Raw genomic sequence first — 19528 nt, forward strand, 5'->3', positions numbered from 1 at the left:
GCTTCTGTGCAGATACAGGGCCAGTCTATACTTCAGGTTTCCACCTCTGTTTGGATACCAAACTGATGTGTGTTTGTTCTGTGATCTGGATAAGAAGAGATGTGGCATTTCCTGAGAAGCTGACTGGCTCTTGGTATAACTGTCTGACGAGACTGGCCTACTTCACAAGAAAAACAGGGATTGTTTTTAAAATGAGTCAATTTTCAGGTAGCTTTGGGTGCTGGTCTCCTAGCTGCATTTATGCAGAAATAAAGGTAAGTAGCACAATGGCAATCTCACTTAGAAGGGAAGAAATTTTTATAATGTCCTGCGGGGTGCATTTCACTCGAATCCTCTAAAATTCAATCCTGTCTCATCTCACACATGAAAATACGACACTGAGATGTTTTCCTGATGGTATTTTTTTTACTGTGTAATTAAGGTGTAAGATTTAAAAGCTGAGGCTGAATTTCTGTCTTTGATATTTCACTGTTGATTTGATCCCATGAGCCTCCCAGACGTCTCCTCAGGACAGAAAGTAGTAAAGGACTGCGATACAACCTTCTGTATATCATCTGCTTTCCCAAGGCAGCACAGTTTACCCTCAGCAAGAAGTCATTCTTTTTCAGAGTAAAAATTTGTGCTGTCTGGTCTTGTTTTTTTGAAACGTGGCATGTGACAGAATATTTCCTTATTTAGCAATCTGAGCTTTCTATCCAACCATCCAGCCTTCAAAACTGAGGAGAACTGGTCACTGTCCCCACTTCAGCAGCACTTTATTGCCAGCAACTCTCATCATCCGTCTTTTGGTGAAGGGAAGAAAAGAACACAACATTTACAGTTCTGTTCTCCACGTTCTTGCTTGTTCTTTCTCTTGTTCACAGAGCTTTGCAGCTGGTGGGTAAGTGCCTTCTGCTTGCCTCCTGTAAAGGTGTCTGTGAAAGTGCTTCCACATCCTCTGGCATTTCTGGATGATTTATGGTTCTGTGGCAGTGCCTATATGTACATTATTAGTTTGGGACATATAGATGGGTAGCATCTTAATGGTAGGCAAGGGCAGGATCTAACAAAAAAAGATAAATGGACAGGGAAAGAAAAGAAGACTGAATTCCTAATGTCTTTATTCACATATAATGGCACTATCATTTCAATAACCCCAGAAGATCAGAATTAAGAAAACAATGAGATATGTTTAACTGTTCACTTTTTTTTTCCTCCCCTTTACTTTTGTATTCTGACTTTTTTAGCTGTTAGTGTGTGGCTAATGATTAGAGAAATCAGGCTGGAAAAACTTCAGGAGTGGTGAAATGTGAAATTATTATTAGGATATTAAGATGGTCACAGATGATGGCTGTGCAATCTGGAGAGACTTAGTGTTTACGAAGAGGATTCTTTTCATTCATTGTTTTGAACAGACTCACTGAATTCACTAGTACTGATAAAGTGGGTGAAGCAAATTTTTTGTGAGATATAGTTAGATTAAGTTTAGGATAGTTATTGTAGAATTGCAGTGACAATATTACTGTCAACCCTTTAGCTGCATTTCTCTTGTAGGTGTTAAACAGATGGCTTCTGGAGACCTGTACGTTAAAGATTAAATATTTTAGATGTGTCCTCAATAAAACCATTATGGATTGCCTCAGAGATTTTTTTTTTTTTCTTTTTGATCACCCATGATATCACTGCAGGCCAGAATAATTATTTTTAGTGTACTGATGTCAATTTTTTGCAAGCTTTCTTTTAAAATACATTTTAATTAAATATTGTGCCCAGTGATCAAGAGATGTATCAGGGACCAAAACTGGTTATGAATCCCACAAGTTTTGGAGGGAAATACAACCAGGTGGGTCATAAAGTACACCATAAAGCAGCAGAGCAAATTCATAGACATGATTCACTATTGCTACTGATAAACTCACTGCAGGACTGAAACTAGCTCAGCTGCTTCTGCTTCACATCAGGGCCAGCAATGTAAACATGATCAGAGAAACTACCTGGGGAGCTGGGGGATCCAGTTTTGGGTACAGGAGGACCTTCTGACTTCCACCAGCCTTTCCACATTGCCAAGTGGTGGTCAGATGCCACTAGTATCCAGTTCTTGCTACTTTCTCAGGCTGTGGTTGGTTTTCTGATGTCATTCCTAGTCTTACATTGCAATGACTCATAGTAGATACTGCAGGTCTTGTAGGTCAGCAAGGCCAATGAGTCCAGAGGTGTTCACCCACATTTATACAATGAAAAGGAAAGGAAATGTGGATTCAGGAGTGGGAAGACAAACGACTCAGCAAAGTCAGCTGTGACTCTACTAGGAGACCTGTAAGATCCGGCAGGGCGAGGGAAGTCTGTAGAGGTCAGAGGTCTACAAGGCCATGCATCTGAAGACAGATGGAAACAGAGTAATGGTAATAGAAGTGTGGTTGAGAGAATTCACATGATGTAAATCAGTCCAACAAGCTGTGCTCAGCTCTGCTGATGCTGCTGACTGCCACTAATCCATACTACGGCAACATGTAATAGTGAAATACATACCCTAATTTCTACTTCATTGCCTTTTAGTCAGTAAAATTGATGTTGCGCTGGACTCTGTTCAAAGACATCATGTTTTTGTCTGATATGAATTCAATGACTCCTTGTTCATGTGAATAGGAAGCAGAATCATGTCACATATCTTCTCTATTAAGCATTTACTATATATTGTTTTGTTTTACAGAAAGTGGAACATTTTTAATATATAATAAAGTCAACAAGCTCTGTCTTCAGGCGTCTATTGCACAGTCAGTTAGAACTGCCACTTGCCATCAAGACAATGAATCACAAAAATTTAGGTGGATCACTGATCATGAGTGTGAGACTGAAGCTATGCCTGGAGGTGCCTTTGAAGTAGGATCAGACTGTGATCACCCTGTATCCGTGTAATCGAACAAGTGAGCTCCAGTAGTGGGAATGCAGAAATGAAAGCCTCCTTGCAATCAAAGGGGAAGATTTTTTTTTCTGTCCTGATGATGAAGAACTGAACAATGTTTTGTTAAAGAAAGGGCTGAGTGCAAAGGATAAGTGGAAGATCTCAGGGGCCAGGGATGGTTAATGTTCCCAGGAATATGAAGGTACATGAGATTGATTCTTCCATCCATTGCACTAATTTCTTTGTGAGCATTACAGTGGTTTGTATCTTTGGCTCCGACTATCCTGATTCCTTCAATGATCATTAGAGTTTTAGAAAATCAGTGTACTGAGGGAATTAGCCTTGAATTTAATGTCATATTTATGGCCAGGTATGCATTATATGCGTAAAATATATACATTTATATATTATATAATATGCACAATATTTTAGCATATGCATTAAAGTGTATTAGTATTATAAGTATTACATATAGTCTCTAAATATATATGTAACTGTATACCTATATATCTATTTACTTACTCTTATTCTCTATAGAAATATTCTCTAAAGTCACTATTTCTCACCATACTGTGTCACTATGTTGTTAACAGAGAGCATAAACAGTGATAAGTTTCTCATACAGCAACATCAAAATGAAATTACATCCTCGAGAAAGAAGCACAAGATGGATGAGCTGAGAAAGGGCTGGAGGTACCAGTGTAGGTGGAGGAAGTGTGGCTGTTGTGACTCAGCAGATGAGAATTCTCGTGGAATAATTCTGTTTACTGGTGCAATTACCCTTTGTCATTAGCTGAAGTCTGATTGTTCTGAATGGCTTTCCCACATCTAGAATCATCCTCTACACAAGGAAATAACACATTGCATAACGACGTGGAGAAAAGTGTGATTAATGAGTAAAATAGCATACAGTTCCCACTAATTGTGGTGGTGTTGTGGACCAGTAGAATAATTTTGAGCTCCTCACTGTTTCCCAGGCAGGATGGGTGCTGCCACCATTGTACAGCTCTTCTCTGAGGACTCTCGTTGCGATGCATGTGGGTACAGAAATGAATGCTGCAAGAAAATTAACGATGGGATCCCTGCTGCCTCCTTTGTGCCTACTCATTTGCCACCCCTGCATGGCACAACCTGCAGAACAGGTTGGGGGCCAGCTCCATGCACCCTCATCCCTTCTTATCACTATCAGCTGTACTACAATAGTTCAGTCCACTATTCCACTGAATGTGAGCAGATTTATTTCTGTTAGAAACTAGGGGAATTGGATAAGGACAAAAAAAATGTTTCAAAATGAAAGGAGAAAGAAAATCAGTAGTTTTCACTATAAATAAATAAATTATTAATTTTCTTTATATTATTCATCTTAATCTCATGGTTATTTAATACTTTTTCTTGCCACAGAATGACTATTGGACAGACTATGTCTGCAAGAAGAAAGCTGGCTACATTTGTAAAAGAAAACCTATATCACAAATATCTGGAGAAAAGGAAATTACTGATGCAGGTTGCAAAAAAGTATATAAGAATGGAACATCAGTTTCCTAGATCAAATAAGTACCTTGTCTGAGATAATTTAGAATTATTTGAGTTACTTATATTATTTATACATAGCTTTTTGTTGTTGTTGTTGTTATATTATGGAGTTTATCTCTCAGTTATTTTAAACTTTAGAAAGCCCTTTACAGAAACCACTTAGAAGGAATAAGTCATTTCACTGCAAGAGGTTTCTAAATCATATATTCACAATTATTGTGCTTCATTTAGTTTGAAATGGTATCGCTTAGTTAATACATGATATCACAATTATTTAAAAGTTATACAGAAATCCTAAAATCATGTCACAGAGTTGGAGAAGACATGAGACCTACTGCTATTTTGACATGTTCCAGCAACATTTTCAGAAGCAAATACAACTTGTGAAGGAGAAAAATGTTACCTAGTCACAGTTGAAAGTAGATATGATAATGATTTTTCCTTGGCTTTTAAGTAGGTAAAGATCGTGTGTTCTAAAATACTCCTGGGACTACTGCTCGATTCTAATATAATCTCAATTAGTAAATTATCTAAATTACAGACACACCCTCTAGTTGAACAAGAGAATGTCTCGCTTCTATTTTTTGACTTATACAGACTCAGAATCCCATCATAATGTCCTCTCCTCCAGTGTGAAGCAAAGAAAAGGAAAAAAGGATTGATATCAGATTAGACAAGTAGGATTTGGGTAAATTGTGTTTACTTGTATCATTACGATCCCTTTTACAGGTATGAACAAGCTTATTTGACTGATCTTGTTGGGCTGAGGCCTGGGAAATATTTCTGGCTTGGTCTCTCTGACATGAAGGACCAAGGCACTTTCAGGTGGGTCAATGGTGAATCCGTCTCCTTCACACACTGTGGTGCAGCAATGCATGGTAGGTGCTGTGACAGTGGATGGTGGGCTCTGTCTGAGGTCATGGTCCCTATTCGGGTTTGCATTGGCAATGTCCTCTGAATTTTATGTTGTATGCTTTCAGTATATTTTACAAGAACTAGCAGTTCTCAAGACCTATTTTTCAATTTCAAAGGGAACAATTTGAACTGCAGTTTTATACTAGAACATCTGTTATATTTACCCATAAGCTTAACCTTTTGGCTCATCTGCACAAAGAGATAAAAAGAAGTCACAGGCAGTTCCTGAGGCTGTTCCACACACATCCCTCTAGTGGTAAAGTTGGCCTGGGAGAAAAGTCTGGAACAGGCCAACTGTAATAAGGATTTTAAGTCAGAATTACAAAATCACAGCATCAAAAATTATCACACTATTTATCTATCTATCTATCTATCTATCTATCTATCTATCTATCTATCTATCTATTACTTGTGATGATAAGAAAACTGCATTCAGGGGATCACATTATGCAGAAGCACATAAAACAAGGCTTCAAACTACCATGAGGGAATCTGCTCTCCCCGAGATATACTATGTCCTGCCTAGTGATAACTTCTCAGAAAACTTTCTCAAAAACTTTCTTAAACCCTTCAGTGGGGTTATAAAATGTAAAATAAAATAAAAATAACAAAAAGCTGCAAAAGACATAGAGCATAAAACTTCTATAAATGTCATAAGAAGAAAACTTGCCAGGGAGTGTGTGGTGCCAGCAGATGATCAGAGTATGAAGGGAGGACTTGGAGATCAGTCTGGAACAGCGAAGAAAAATTAGTTTCCTTGCATCTGTGTTCACTGAGAAAGAAAATTGACTTCCTGTGCTGGAAAATTTCTTCGTGAAGGTGTGATTGGAGAGTCTATTTCAATCTGAAATGCCGTGAGAATAGATTATGGAACAAATAGGTCACCTAAAGAATAGCAAGACAGGACCAAGCACAGCTGCAAAAGCATCCAAGAGCTGTAACGGTCACATTAAGTGCACTGTTCACTTTAATGTGTAACTACTCACTAAAACTGCCTTAAGAGCTAAGAATTATAAAAAGACAAATTTGGTGCCAACATTTAAAATGGTTCCAGAGAGATGTGGGGAAATGCAGACCAATGAGTCATTGGTAAATTGGTTGAATCTGTAATAAAGAGTAGAATAGAGTGGATATAGTAGGAAAGAGATACAAAATTACCTGTGTAAAGGGAGGTTGTGCTTATACATCTCCTGGAGCTTCCCACAGGACACAAAAGTATATAAATAAGGGAAATTTAGTTAGTGTGGTCTATCTCGACTACCAAAAGCCTTTCAACTAATTTGACCTGACACAGGAAAGCTCTTACATGAATAAAATTTTTCATAAAAAGGCAAGGAATGGAACAATGGAACGTCGTGATGTTTTGTGGTGTTTGTTTGGTTGCTGTTTTTTTGGGGCGGGTTTTATGTGGTTTTATTTGTTTGGTTTTTTGGTTGAGTTTTGTGGTTTTTTTGTTTTGTTTTGTTTGTTTGGTTTGTTTTTTTATTTGATTGTTTTGTTGGTTTGGGTTTGTTTTGTTTTGTTACTTTTTGTTTTTTGGATTTTTGTTTGCTTGTTTGTTTGTTCGTTTTATTTTGTTTTGGTTTTCTAGTTTATTTTTTTCAATGGGGGCTATTTTTCACTGGGGAAGAGTTTTCACCAACAGAGTCCCATAATGATCTGTGCCAAAGCCCATGCTGACAGGCAATCTGGAAAAGGTGATATAGTGAGGTCACAAGATTTGCTGATTATATTAAGCTATTTCTGATAGTGAAGATGCGTCTGGGAGAAAACATAGGATGATCTCAGGATAATAAGTGACTGGGCATGACCACTAAAATGCCAGGTGAACTTTGATGTAGATAAAGTGATGCTCACAGAAATAAACATATGTCTTGAACTGTCATAAAATGATGGATTTATAGCTGAACCTTTCATGTCAGAAGTCGATTTTCGGCACCTTGGTAGATTTGTCCATTAAAACATCAGGTCTGGCCTCAACAGGAATCAGAAGCAAATAAAATGTTAAGAATACTTAGGAAATTAAGAAAGAACACAAATAAGCCATAGTATAAGCCCATTGTGTGCATTCAACTGCATCTTGTGTGAAATACGCAGCTCTGGTTCCCCTTGAGAGAATAAATTAAAATTACGTTGAGGTTTGGACACCTGCCCTGTGTATGTGTTGAGGGTTCAGTTTCCATCTATAGGAGAATCACTAGTGCTACCTGATGGAATGAGGTTCTCACTTGGAAACAGATTTTCACTGTAAAAAAATCCCACTTACTATCTACCCATAGAATTAATTATGCAGGACAGCCAAAAAAGAAAAAAAAAAGGAGCATCCAGAACGGATCATGACCTCCGCAGACAGAAAATACTACTCTTTGCCTGTGTGAAACCCAAGTAAAATACAACTCTGCTATCCAAGTGTTATTGTATGGCAAGAAGTGAACATCTACAGCTCAAGATTTGAGGCAAGAATTAAACAATTTAGACTGTATAAAATATCCAACAGGTTTTTTGTTTCTCGTAAAGGAAGCAAGCCAGGATGTGTAGCCATGAGAACTGAGACTGCAGCTGGATAATGGGATGTTCTTGACTGTGAGACAAAGCAAAAATTTATTTGTAAGCAGTGGGCAAAGGGTGCAACTACTCCACCTATTGAAATTACTCCTCCAGTCCCCACATCCTGAAGGTTGGATATCAAACAGCCATAGTAGTTCCTGTTTCTGTTTTAAATTGAGTGCCTAAATAGTTTCAAGAAGAAGAAAGGCTTTGAACTGCTCGGTTTGGGGCAAAGGCGTGGGGAAAGGAAGGGAGGAAGGAAGGGAGGAAAGGAAGGGAGGAAAGGAAGGGAGGAAAGGAAGGGAGGAAAGGAAGGGAGGAAAGGAAGGGAGGGAGGGAGGGAGGGAGGGAGGGAGGAAGGAAGGAAGGAAGGAAGGAAGGAAGGAAGGAAGGAAGGAAGGAGGGAAGGAGGGAAGGAGGGAAGGAGGGAAGGAGGGAAGGAGGGAAGGAGGGAAGGAAGGAAGGAAGGAAGGAAGGAAGGAAGGAAGGAAGGAAGGAAGGAAGGAAGGAAGAAAGAAAGAAAGAAAGAAAGAAAGAAAGAAAGAAAGAAAGAAAGAAAGAGAGAGAGACATCTTCATTTTGCAGTATCTGAGACTGGAATGTAGAAAATCTCAGGGAATGATGGAAAGGAGGGGACAAACTAAGGAAGAAAGATCTTTGCTTCTATGAACTTAAGAACACATTCATGACAGCTAGAGGAAATAGAGAGGTTGAAGGTACAAGACAATGAGGAGAGAGACAAATCTAATGACCTAAGATTGTTTTACATGCTTATAAGTACTCAATGTAAACATCTTACAACTCTTAGAGCTATTTTTCCTTTAGGTTCTATTTCTGTAACTTAGATGAGGCTAATAGAATTCAGTAATACACATATAAGGAAATCAATCTCTCAATTTGTGTTTTATAAAGAATTCACTCAGCAATCCCACCTGAAATTCTGCCTTCATATGAAGACATCAAGAAGAAGATTCAGTCTTCTAAACATAGGCATCTGGCCTGACTGAGATGCATCCCTCCTTCTTTAACTGTTGATCCAGAAAGGGGCAGCTATGCCACCGGTCCCTGCTGTATCTACCAGCTCTATAGAGATGGTTCAACATTCCTGAGCTTGTCTAGATCTAGAGGTTTACAGGTGGGCAACTGAATTGGACCATAAAGGAAGCATTCAGCTTGAGCTGACAACAAAATGTAGCTAGCATGAGCTAGACCTCTGAAGTCTCATTATAGCCAATTGGAAATCTCACCTGCACATCTAATGCTGCCTGAAGAGCAATACAGTTTAATCCAGCGTGGTATTCAGTTGCCTACATGTAGATGACTTAACCACCTGTGATGTCCTAGAGTTAGCCCACCTGACTGTAAGTTTCCCGCAGAAGCAGTGCCGTATCTGTCAGCTCTCTGCAGATATATTGTACAGCCTCTCAAACAGGGCTAAGCACCTCTGTTTAGACAAATGAATCCTGCCCTAGTTCTCCATTGACTGTAATAGTAGCTTAGAAACCTAGTGTATATCTTACCAACTGAAACAAGCTATTGTAATCTGCAAACTAAATCCCTAGATAACATTATATTAACTTTAGATGCTTGCCCCCAGGAGATGGTACATATTTCATAAGGTATGTCTGAACACTATATTGTGCCCTTAGATTGATCTGGTATTTTCTATCTATCTCATTCATTTATTATCCATTTTATTTTCAAATTTTCTTGCTGGCATATTTCCCCTGCTGCCCAGAATGTGATGATGCCATAGCCTGAACAAATCATGAACAGGTACATATGCTGTGGAGAGCCCTGAATGAGGAGCAGAAAGGTCAGGCAGTTCAAATTAAGTACAAGGGGCTACAGCTGGGCTACTAGTAGAGCCTCAACTGGCTCATTAAAAGCTGCTATGGTTACTCTTCCTTCAGATCAAGCTGAAACCTGAAATATAAAACAGAACATTTTCTGCTCGGACTCTTTGATGGATAGATGTGGGAGGCTGGAGAAAGTAGAATGACATTAATTGATGACTAGAACATTTCTTCTGAGTCACTGGCTCTTTCTTCCCTGTCCTTTATTCTTTTTTCATTTGCTAAACGGAAGCCCAGTAACTAACAGTGCTGAGCAACTAAAGTCCATAAATATCTTCTGTTAGTAAAAAGTAGTTGAGTGCATAAATATAGTGTGTGGCTCTTCTACTCACTCTTACAGTCTAAACAGTAGAGATTAGCCTCTTTCTAACTCAAAATAAGAAGTGATAAATTATTGTTATGAATACTGCAACATCTTGACTTGCTTCTTCAGTCTTATTATTTTCAGGCTTGTGGAACGATATAAACTGTGGTTACCCAAATAAATTTATATGTGAAAAATGTAACTTCTATTAATGCAACGTTTGCTTCTCCCTTGCCTCCTGAAGGATGTCCAGAAAGCTGGTCGTTCTTTAACAACAAGGTATGTCAACAAGTATCTTCAGGAAATTGTGTAAAGCAGTGGAACTTAAAAAAAAAGAACTGATAAAAATGATTATAAAATAATCTGGAGAGTAATTATCTGATCAGAACATTTTGGCTGGATGGCTGGACTTTTTTGGAAGTGACTACAGACATTGAACTTTGCAGAGAAATATAGTAAAAGTAGATGTATGCTGAATAAATTTCAGAGAACATAGTTTACACAGGCTTCAAATAGGCTGTTACTGTTTGAGAAAAGCCTTCCTCCTGTCCTCTTTCATCTATTTAGGTTAGAAACTGAAATCTGTATCTGTCAGTTTTGAAAAAACCAGTGTCCTGAGGAGGGGAAGTGGAGAGGGAGGTGCTGAGTTCTTCTCCCTGGTATCCAGTGATAGAATGTGTGGGAATAGTTCAAAGCTATGCCAGAGGAGATTTAGACTGGACATTAGGAAACATTTATTTACCAAGAGAGTGGTCAAACACTGGAACAGGTTTCCTAGAGAGGTGGTTGATGTCGCAAGCCCATTGGTGTTTAAGAGGCTTTTGGACATGTCCTTAACAACATGCTTTAACTTTTGGTCAGCCCTGAACTGGCCAGGCAGTTGGACTAGATTTTCACTGTAGGTTCTTTCCAACTGAAATAGTTCAGTTCTGTTCTATTCTATTCTATTCTATTCTATTCTATTCTATTCTATTCTATTCTATTCTATTCTATTCTATTCTATTCTATTCTATTCTATTCTATTCTATTCTATTCTATTCTATTCTATTCTATTCCTTTCCATTCCTTTCCATTCTATTCTATTCTATTCTAATATAGTGTGCTCCATATAATTATGTCACAGCACTTGCTCAGTGTGTATGAAAACTTCTGGGCCTGTGGTAAAGAATTAGGATATTCCTGAAGATCCAGTGATAGCCAGAGGAACAATCTGAGCGGATGAATTCCTCAAATGAATGAATTTATAAGCAATATTACAAACATGGATAAGCTGCCCAGTAACAAATATATATCCCTCAGACAGTTTTCTCTGGAATACAATCGCCTAATAAATTTAAAACATTTCTAGAAGCACACAGAAACAGAGACTTATTTTGCTATTAGGCAGTATTTACTTAATAATTTATTTGGGAAAGTAACAAATTCTTTCTCCTGCAATAATCCACTGTCTTTTTATGAAGACTGTTTTCAGAAATACGAACTCACAATGAATGCTGATTCAGTTCTTGCAGTCTCATTTCTAATATCCCATGTTGTGGCATTACTTTGGCAATATATGCAACTTTAGCAGTTTCCAAAACTCAAATACTTAAAAAACCTTTTTCAATTGTTAGATTTCTCATTCTGGGTATAGTTACTTTAAATGCCAGTTAATTAAATATTATTTTCGCTAATAACTCTACAGTTTCGGTGTAGCATTTCCTGAACTACCTTCCTATCACTAATTTTCTACCAAGAAAATGTGTAGTCTTAGTCTTCTGCTGAAAAATGGGTTACTATTGTGGTTTTTTTAAAGTCATCTGCTTAGGTAAGGAGTGAAAATGTTCAGGAGATACTTTTTTTTATTCCCACTTGTTATGTTGTTCTTTAGGTCAGTGGTTGTGGCTTCATAAACTTATTGCAGACAATTTTTGGGTAGAAATACTTGCCATTTCCATTTTTTCCTATGGAAAATACAGTTCATATCAGCGAAGTATATTAAGCTCGGGTATAGGTTTTGGACTTTTTTCAATCTGATAATGTGATTGTTAACTGTAGTGTGTTCCCTAACATAACTTAAAATATTATCACACTTGCATTCTTCCTTCTTTTTGTTAATGCTTTGAAATAAATAAAGTTTTTATTAATATAATTTTTAGCTTCAGACTTCCCTGTGAATCAAGTGAAAGGAAAGGGGAAGGGAGGTGCTCCTATCTGTGCAAGATCTCTTTCGTCAATAACAAGGAGGACTTCTCTCCCCAACACTTTGAATTCAGCTCGAACAAGCACCAACTTGACATTTTTAAATGCAAGAAATAGGAACTGAAAGCTAAGGAATTCAGCAGATGATACTGTACTAGGAATCTGCAAGAAAGCTAATTTTAACATGTTAGAAAAACAGTGGAAAGTAGTACAAAATAATAGAACTTAAGTGACGCACAAATACAATTTATACACTAGCTCCTTTGTGGGGAATGGTGCTTAACAGAGAGCCCTGATATGGAACCTGCCTTCCCCAGGTTGCATAGGGTCTACTGAGCAAGCTGGAAAGTTTAAAGAAAATAATACAGTGGAATGAAGTTTATTTTCTAGGCACTAGACTCCAATTTTCTTGGCTCAAATACAAAAAAGAATTTAACACAGTGGTGAGAACAGGCTATTGCACAACTGAAATGCAGCACACAGGATAGTGACCCCAAAACGTTTGTAACTGGCATTAAGCTGTTTGGTCATGTGAAAGGTCAGCTCTGAAGTGCTCAGTTCTCCAGTCCTCTTTCACCCTACACAGTGTCTGCACAAATCTCCCCCATCACACCTGCAGCCTTGGGCAGCTGAATCCTCACAAGCATCCACATGTACAAGGTGTGGCTAAAGTGTGGTTGGTACTTCATGAGGCAGAGAGAGAAATAGGCAGGAATTGTGACCTCCAGGTATTTTCCTTGGGGATTCACTCTGTGATATTGGATGTTTCTGAAATATGGTTTCACTCATTAAGTTCAGCTTTTATTTCTCTCCCACCCCATTGTTGCCTGTAGCACCACTCAACTTTACAACTTTGGGGTGCTCTTGCAAGCTTTGCTTGCTCTAAGGTCTCCCTGAATGTCACCTGTAAATAGCATAGGTATTATCCAATTCCTACTTTTACTGAAATTCAGTAATTTTTTCTGAAAATATATTTCCCTCTTACAATTTCAAGTCAACAAGTTTAGCCAGTTCTTGCAGTAATTTTTCCTAACACCTGATAAAGAAATGAAATACAGTTGTTCCTCATATGACATCTGTTCAGCTTCCATATATATCTCAGTACTGATTATTTCACTTCTCACTTTTTTCAATTTCATTATCACAACTTCTATTTTCACCAATGTAATTAAACAGAGGGAACGGCAGGACTCATCTGTATGCAAATATTTGCCAGCACAGTTTTACAGCACAGTTGTACAAGTATTGCCATGTGAATATAAATCTTCAGATGAGCACTTTGGTCACAGATTAAGAGGAGCTTTTACAATTTATCTTACTTTTGGTTTTGTCCTGGAACACCTTTGTTAGGAATTTCTCAGATAGATGAATGCATCATTTTGCTTGACAAAACTGTTCCAAGCAAAAGTTTCTCTCCTGTTACAGGGAAGCTTATAACAAGCCTATAGCAATGAATATCTTCACTTCTTTCAGGTCTTCAACCAGTAGTTATAAACAGCCCAGCCTAAAAATCTGGTCAAAGCAAGCAGTGTAGCAGCACAAAAAAAAAAGTCATTTTAGCCCTCGAAGTGAGCAATAATGCACCAAATGCTGCAAAACCTGCAAAATTTGTTCTTTCTTCTATATATGTAGAGCTGTGGCATTGTAGTAGTGTACTGAACCACTGGGGTTTTGTCTCCGTTTGTTTCTGAGATGTAAGAGTTAAAGCAAAGACTTGAGTTTATAACTGATGATATTTCACTGCAGGTTTCTTGTTACGAATTCTCAAGTTGCTTTTTCAGATGTTAGTCCTGTGTAGCACCCCAGCAAATGGCCCCTATACATAACACCAGCAAAGTCCCAGAAAAAGACCAAGGTCATCCCTTTACTTATCACTTCCAGTTACAAGGATGGAGACTTCGGTTTTGGAAGCAACTTTTTCTACAGAGAGAGTAGTGTTTGCACCGTGCACTCCAGTGATTTCAAAATACCATGTGACAAGATATTTCCTCATTTAGAAGACAACACTTTATCCATCAACCTTTTGATAGAGAGGACCTGTCACTGTCATCACTCAGCAGATTCTATATACTGCAGTCTTACAGTCCAAATGTTGGTAGAGGAATGAAAAGCAAGCTACATTTGCAATGAGTATCTGCACATTTCTAGTTTTTCCGTCCCTTGTGCATTGTTCATTATAATCACTGGATAAGTTTTCTGTTGGCTTTGTGTTAAACTAGGTAAGAAAATGCTTTTCCTTGGGCAGCTTTACAGTTTTAATGCACAGACTGATTATTTTGTATTTGCTATGAGATTCGATATATGATCTAAAGAGTATGTTGGGTATAATTCTGGCAGTTCTTGATTCACAGACTGAAAGAGAGGAGAGGTAGGGTTGTTGGGGGCAAATGAGGTAATAAGAGCAGGATCTTTAAACTGGAGTTTCTTTTTGTGTAAATAGTAAATCAGATGGCACTGTATTGAAGGGTGATGAGAGATGAGAAAGCATGGAGCTCTTTCCATTTACCTTCCCCATCACAGCCACGGTGCAGTGATCAGTCACAGGAGTTTAGAGCCATGTTTTCATGATAGCTGTGCAACTTTCCCTTTCTGCTGCAAGATGTGAGATATGAGAAGGAAGAACTGGCTTCTCCACTCCAATCTGACCAAATTAGAAGAATAGTTCTAGTCTAAAGATGTATATAACTAATTTGGTATAGCTACAAAGAGAAATAGTCAAGTAATAATGGATATAGAACTGAGAGCAAACAAAATGTTGTTGAGGAAACCATCTATTGAGCTACTAGGTTCATTGTCAGGTACCAACTGCACATACTCATGACAAACCTTATCAGAGTAGACTAAATGAAAATCATCTTATTGAGCATTAGACCCAGAAGCCAAGCACTCCCTCTATAGCCAGTGGAGAGGAAGAGGTGCTTCCAGAGCGTGGCTCATCTCAGACAGCTCCCGACTTACCTGCTGGAGGTGGCTGCTTCTCTTTGTGGACCAGTGAGGTGAGGAGGCTCCTTGACATCTCACTTATGGAATCTAAGTGCATGGCATGACCAGCGTGAATTTAGAGTGACATCTTCACTTCCAAAAATTCCCGTTGCTCTTAGTTCTGCAGGCATGCCTTGTAGGTCAATTCTCAAACAGCTACATACTAGGGTTTTTTTTCTGTTAACATCCATTTCTTGTGTCCTATTGCCAGGCTACACAAAAAAGCTCTATTAAAATTATCCTACTCTTCCACCTTGGTACTATTTTCTGCACTGGATTTATATTTGGATTCTGTCACCTCAGGACACAAACTCTTCCACTTCCCTCACCAGCTGCCTTCCCAATAACACAGCAGTTTCACAAGGTTTTGTGAGTTGTTCTTCAAAGACTGCAGCTGATCTGCACGTTAGTACTACACAGACTTTTTCTATAGCTCCTCAGGCTGCCAAGGACCAGGCTCTGCCATTTTTGAAAACTTTGCTTCTCTTGCTGAAGAACATCTAGAGTCATAGTTCACCTATATGCTTGCTTTCCTCCTCTGACTTCTACCTGGCATCTCTCTTTTCAATCAACAGATATGTCGGGTTTACCCAGTGCTACATTTTGCGTAAAAGAGAATTTCAAAGCAAATATTTGAAACCCATTCCCTCTCTTCTAAAAACTTAGAAATTTAAAATAATTATTTTATTTTAAAAAAAATTACAATTGTTTGTTTGTTTGATTGATGCCTAATTTGATTTCGTATTTTTGGTGCTTTAAAACTGATGACAGCATACAGTTAATACTGTGCATTTTTAGAGCATTTGCATCATTACATACTTCATTTGCTTTTAGTTGGTGCAATACCAGTCCTCTAACAGAAACACTCTATGTCACTTTTTCTTCCAGGTCATACAGGAAGATTTTAGACAGAAGATGTTTCAAATGGCATTCACTATCAGAAAACTCAGAATCAGCTTTAACATGGCACCAAGCAAGGAAAAGCTATCAGCAGCAAAATTCAGAACTATTAAGCATCACAGAGATTCATGAGCAAGAGTATATGGGAGGTAAAATGACAGAGAACAAGATCTCGAAACATGCAGAGCTTTAGATGATGAAGTCGGCTACCTTCTATGTATCATCAAGGAAGACAGGGTGTCAGGCGTGGTTCAGGAGCTATCAAAAGGGACAACACTTGCTGGTGTTTTTCTGTGAAGGATTGGTCCCAAACCTCTGTAGGGGGAAGATGGCCCCATGCCACTTTAGTGCTTCAGGTGGGACCTACCACATCTTCTGCAGCCTGTCCCAGGGGAAGGGTTTCCCCTCCTTGCTTTCTTGCTGGTGCACTCATTCTGGAGCAGGACTAGGGTTTGGTACTCAAATTTACCTCTGTGTTTCAAAAATTATTAATCTTTCTAGGAGAACGCATGATGATGATGGCTAGATATGGGTACATTTACATACAGAAACTCCAAATAACTCCAGTGGATTTCAGATACAAGTGTAATGGTGTCAGTTTGGTATAAATGTGAAGTAGACTTTGAAACCATTGACATAGAACAAATCTGGAAGCAACTGATTGGCACACCATCTTTGTAACCTTTTTGGTGTGTTTACTCCACGAAATCTGTTACAGAAACTCCTTAGCAAAATGCCCCAATGAAAATAAGACACTTTTTATATCTCTTATGCTGTGATGAAAGTCAGAGAAACAAAATCTTATTTAAGTAGTACAGTAAGGTGTCCGTTTGCCCTTTTAACTACAGAGATCTCTACTTAATCAATATTTATTCATTTACATATTTTTTTAATCTGTGAACTTCAGTAATGCAGACAGTACTGGTTTGGAGCTAGTTTAAACTTAGAAATATAAATGTCTTACTTCTGACATTATTTCTTTTAGATGAACTTGCTAAGTATGAGGAAAGGGAGATGTAATTGACTATTTTCTAATTTAGAGCTAACTAAAAAATTGAGGTTTGTGTTCTGGATTGGATTGAACACTTTGAATTTCAACAGTGGATGGCAGTGGGCTGGGGGCACACCTCTCAGATATTTAAACTGGGCTCCAGGTAAGAATTTTTCCTATTTTGTAAAATTTGAATGGATTCTGGCAAGACACCAACCAATAAAAACTGCCATTCTATTTCAGAAAAGCCCATTCTGATTTACAATAGTGGAAGATGCAGATCTTTATTTTAAGAAGTACACTTCCAAATTACAATTTCACTGTGGATAGCAGCGACAGCAAGTTCTTTTACTTTCTTGTATAAGCACAGAGCTTGTTTATAAAAGCAGAGTATGATGTGGAGTGATATATAACCCTACAGACCAGAGATCAGATTTTTTCCACAGTGTGTTGCCCAAGACTATAAATATAAATCAGATCTTCTGAAAGTAGCAAAATATTTAGAAATTAATGTCATTATGTTTTCTGGAGAAATTCTAAATATTACTGAGAGGCTTACAGAGCCACCTCATAACTTCTCGGTAGTTTATGCAAAATTGCTTTGGGCTACCTCAAGGAAGGGAAAAAGGGTGTGCTTGTGCTGTTACTCACACATGGAGGGGTTCTTGTGTTTCTCGGTTTTTTTGGTCCCATGTTTACTTTGTACCACAAGTATTTCAAGCCATCTCCTGTTTTGCAAAAGTTAGAGGATGGTAAAGGAATAATTAAACTCTCCTCTAAGTTTTCAAAAATTCTGTAGCAGGCAATTTCTTTTGCTGCTTACAGAGGTTTTTTCACACTGCAACAGAAAAAAAAAAAAAGCTATTTTATGAGAAAGTAGATTTGTAAAATTCTTGAGATATAGTGAAGGCATGGTATAATTTAAAACTAAATATTTTTAAAGTTTGGAAGTTTTTGGGACAGGATAATATTCTAGCTTCTGGATGTCAAGAAAAGAACCAGAAACTTCCCAGTACCATCCTGACACAAAGTCAATGGAGGGTCATTATTTGACTCTCAAAGCACAGACTAAAAGCAACGTCCTATTTACTACAACACCAGTTATCCTACAGGAGAATAAGTTGATGTTTCTAATGATAATATGATGATTCTGTTAATCTTTTTATTTATTTTTGCTGTGAGATTCTATTTTCTCTCTAAGTCTTTCCCTGCTCCCTGGGAAAATGTGCGGTGTTATGAATCCCAGCAAGAAGGCTAAATGTGAAAAACAAGCATGTAACCAGAGACTTGGTACATTTGTAAAAAGAGAAACTTCAGTTCAAAGTCTGATATCATACCCAGAGGTAGGTTAGTCAAATAAAAAGAAAGATTTTTCTTTGGCTTCTAGAAGGAGCAATCTGTAAAGATCTGCAAATGACACAAGGTATGCAACATTATCTTTCAACGAAGACATTAGAAACCTTTGAAATCACAGCTATACATGCACATAGAGACTTTTAGATGCTGCTTTTGTACTCCCATTGTGTATTAACCATTCATAAGAGAATATTATAATTTTGTTCCATCACTATTACTCGTTCTTGCAAGACCAATAAAAGCTGCTCTGTCATGGTAACCAATGGCAGCAATCAGATTTCTATAAACGCAGTAGAAATTTGTGCTTCATATTTTCTCCTCATTTCCTCCAAAGGAGCAATTTCAATTATTCCAATCTTAAGGCAAAATATCCTCCTCTGATGAAAACAGTATGCAATGCATTGAGTTCATGAGAACAGAGGAGGAGGAGCAGCACTATCCACACAGGATACATTCCATCCATGGGCCACCCCAGCCTGAGGCTTTGGTGGCACAACACAGCTATGATGGAGTGTCCAGTGGAGACTGCCATCTGGGAATGTTACAAAAGCTACTTATAAAGTAGCAGTTATATTAAAGAAAGTAGGGAAATAATTTCCGAGAGTCTTTATTCCCCTGTGAACCTTAAAAAGAAATAAAGGACTCTATTGTTAAAGCTAGCTTAAGGTAAGCTTTCAAAGATATTTTGGTATCTAAGTGATGAAAAAGCCTCAGAGTTAATATGAAGATAAAACTACCACCTCTGCATTAATTTGCACTGTTTACGTACATGCAGATACTAAGTAATTACTCCATCGTTTTCCGTATCTGAAAATTTTGTGTGTTTGCAAGAAGACACTGAACAGCAGGCAGAGCCTAATGTCAGCCACTGCAAGCAGCCCAGGTGACCGTGACACAGTGACAGGACTGCTCCAGGAGGCAAAGAGGGGAGAGGCTGCTGTCTGCTTTGCTCTTTCTTTCCCACCATGGCATTATTTCAAATTGCATCTCTGACATAATACGAGCCTTTTTCAATGATTCTCTGCTCAAGGAGACCTCATTCTATTTGCATATGTAGCATCCTGTGCCTTAATGATATTTGT

The 19528-nt window shown here is 38.1% G+C and overlaps 1 long non-coding RNA gene across 1 annotated transcript; it reads left to right on the top strand.

Moving 5' to 3' along the window:
- The first annotated feature begins 759 nt into the window (after nucleotides 1–759).
- Nucleotides 760–5241, top strand: LOC139825454 (uncharacterized). The gene is made up of 3 exons (XR_011737758.1): nucleotides 760–880; nucleotides 2690–3083; nucleotides 5144–5241. It is a non-coding gene; the product is annotated as an uncharacterized lncRNA (long non-coding RNA).
- Nucleotides 5242–19528: the final 14287 nt, after the last annotated feature.

The sequence above is a fragment of the Patagioenas fasciata genome, chromosome 2 (genome assembly GCF_037038585.1).
Source record: "Patagioenas fasciata isolate bPatFas1 chromosome 2, bPatFas1.hap1, whole genome shotgun sequence".
Lineage (NCBI taxonomy): Eukaryota > Metazoa > Chordata > Aves > Columbiformes > Columbidae > Patagioenas > Patagioenas fasciata.